General features: G+C 33.0%; 1 pseudogene; it reads left to right on the top strand.

Moving 5' to 3' along the window:
* The first annotated feature begins 1,039 nt into the window (after window positions 1-1,039).
* LOC136077501 (U2 spliceosomal RNA) lies at window positions 1,040-1,202 on the top strand (annotated as a pseudogene).
* The last annotated feature ends 1,477 nt before the right edge of the window (window positions 1,203-2,679 follow it).

Here is a 2,679-nt window from a genome sequence, read left to right as displayed (position 1 = left end):
TTATCCAATTTCAATATAAAGTCTTTTTTATTTTCTTTATTTTCTCTGTTTGCTGATATTAAAAATGCAACATCCCAAGCTTTTATAATTTTGTACCCAATGTTTTTTTCAGAATAAATTATAGGAGCTTTAAAATTAGCGTTTGCTTTTTGCCACTGGGTAATAACGGCACATGCAACCTTTTTTGCCATATCTTTTATTAAAAAGGTTCTGGAGTTTTTATCACACTGTTCTCTTAAAAGGACTGCATATCGAAGTGTGTCTTGTTGGATGTTCAGATAGTAGCAACTCCTTTCCAGTACCAATTAACTCAGTTTTTGAGGGTTTTTTCATGTTTCTTGTCTTTATTGTTATTTTTTTGTTAAAAGATGCCATATTAATTTCTACAATTTTTTCTATTATGTATGTTTATATATAATCAAATTTTCTTTATAATATATAATCTTATTTAATCGCTTTTATAGTCAAAATTTAATTTTAGTATCATACTTGTCACTTATTTATCAGTAGTTGTGAATAATTATTAGATAAAATTATATTGCTTAAGTAATACAATTTTAATTAACTAATTTAACAGCTGTCGTTAAAACTCTACCGTCACATTTTGTCTACAATATGAAAAAAGTGGATTATTTTTGTAAAAATGCCCTTCACAAAAACTCACTTTCTGTGGTTATTTTTATAAATTTTGCACCAAATATGAAATTTTCCTAAAGTTCAACGTAATAGTGTTTAAGTTTTTCAAACATTGAAAAAAAAAAAAAAAAAATTTCAATTTTTATTTCCCTCCGTTAATTAGTCATATTTAAGTCATTTTTCCGTTAAAAATAGTGCTGACCCACCCAGCAAGACATTCTTTATTTTAATTTTTTTTTGCGGATTCGGAATCCCCGTAAAATTCTTCACCAAAAGTCATCTTGCCGTTTTTCAAATTGATAAAAAAAAAAAAAATCGACACACCCTATTAGACGTACTATTTCAAACCACAAGTACATTGTTGAAAACGGCGTCAGTCCGACTATGTCTGCAGTGTTCAGTTATTGCTTCTCGGCCTAATGGCTAAGATCAAGTGTAGTATCTGTTCGTGATTTAAAGCCAAGACAGCGATATCGAAAGTGAAATCTATATTTTAGAGCTTGTTTAGAAATTTATTTTTATAAAGGAGTTATTTGCATTAGTATTATTTAATGGCTGCAAATACTGATGAAATTGCAAAAAGATCGCTTGAAAAGATGAAATTGGTTGCTGAAGAAAAGCTTGTTGTCAACGTCAACATGGGTTACAGTTCCTTCGACGATCAACACGGCGACGCGGACGAGGAGAAGTATCCGAAAACAAGGCAGGCGTAAGCCCGCCTAAAATTTTAACATCTCCGGACGTAAACGGACCAACTTTTATAAAAAGTTACGCTAGCGCGACTAATACTTTGACTGAAGATACGAAAAAGAATGATGCAAACGAAACAAAAATAATTCTACCTAAAACCCTGTTACACAGGCTACAAAAAAAACAACAACAAACGAAATTTAGCTTGCTTTAGAAAAAGAAGGAATGGCAGCCGATCTTGAAGGCTTGCAGTTACTACACTGTAATTCTGTTTTGGAGACTGTCTTGAGAACGGAGATAACAAGGAACCTGCTTATTGAGAGGGGACTTGTTATTAACCGTCTGCATCACACCTTTAACAAAATAAACCCTGAAAAAGCGCCGACCTCTAGAATCCATGTTTCGGTGTTTGGCCTTCCGATCGAGGATAAAAACCTAATCGTCGCGAAAATAATTGAGCGATTGGATTCAAATACTGGAACATATCTTTGATATGCAAGAGTGTTTAGTCTTAAATATCTTAAATATACTCGTTGATAAAGGAGGATTAGGCATCCTTGATATTAAAAATCAGTGCTGAGCCATTCGTACTAAAAATAGTTTTTTAAATAAAAGAGCAAGAAAACTCTCACGAATCTTGTTTCATCTAAAACTACTATTTAGCCCACCACCTAACAAGAAGAGTAAAAACTAATTACCCCTTAATGGTTGTTTCTAAACAGAAACAATTTTCCAAAATCAATTAATAACCTTGCCTTTTACCACAAAGATGTTGTTGAGATTATCAAAAACAACGATAAAGTTTTTGAAATAAAAACTCCAAAAACATATATGTAATTGTCAGCAAGTTTGATGAAAACATACACATCAAAAAAATACTAAAGGCATGGGATGCAAAACTACAAAAATCCATTCCGTGGAAACAAATATGGGAGAGAAGTTTTAAATCCTATGCCAGCGAAATCAGCAAAAACGTCCTCTGGAGAATATTAACAAACTCGCTTCCGACTCTTAAGAAAATTCAGAGTTGGAGGAAAAACAGACGACGGGGAAAGACTAATTGCAAAACCTGCGGTGCAGTGGAAAACACGTTACACATGTTTATCCACTGCAAGAAAGCTAGATCGGTATGGAAGGCCTTCAAAAATGTTTATGAAAAGCTCATAACAGAGCAAAACTTTAACATAGTTTGTGCGGTCTTTCTGACAAATATAGACCACTTGTCAAAGAAGGACCACACTGCTAAAATAGCTTTAACCCTGGCCGACGTAATAACTTCAAAGTTATGGTGGGCCAGAAACATGAAACTAAAAGAAAATAAAATTATACCCTCTGCAAGAGTTGTAGAGATTA

The sequence above is a fragment of the Hydra vulgaris genome, chromosome 02 (assembly GCF_038396675.1).
Source record: "Hydra vulgaris chromosome 02, alternate assembly HydraT2T_AEP".
In the NCBI taxonomy this organism is placed as follows: domain Eukaryota; kingdom Metazoa; phylum Cnidaria; class Hydrozoa; order Anthoathecata; family Hydridae; genus Hydra; species Hydra vulgaris.
The sequence above is the reverse complement of the archived record's forward strand: the minus strand, read 5'-3'. Positions and strand labels throughout refer to the sequence as shown.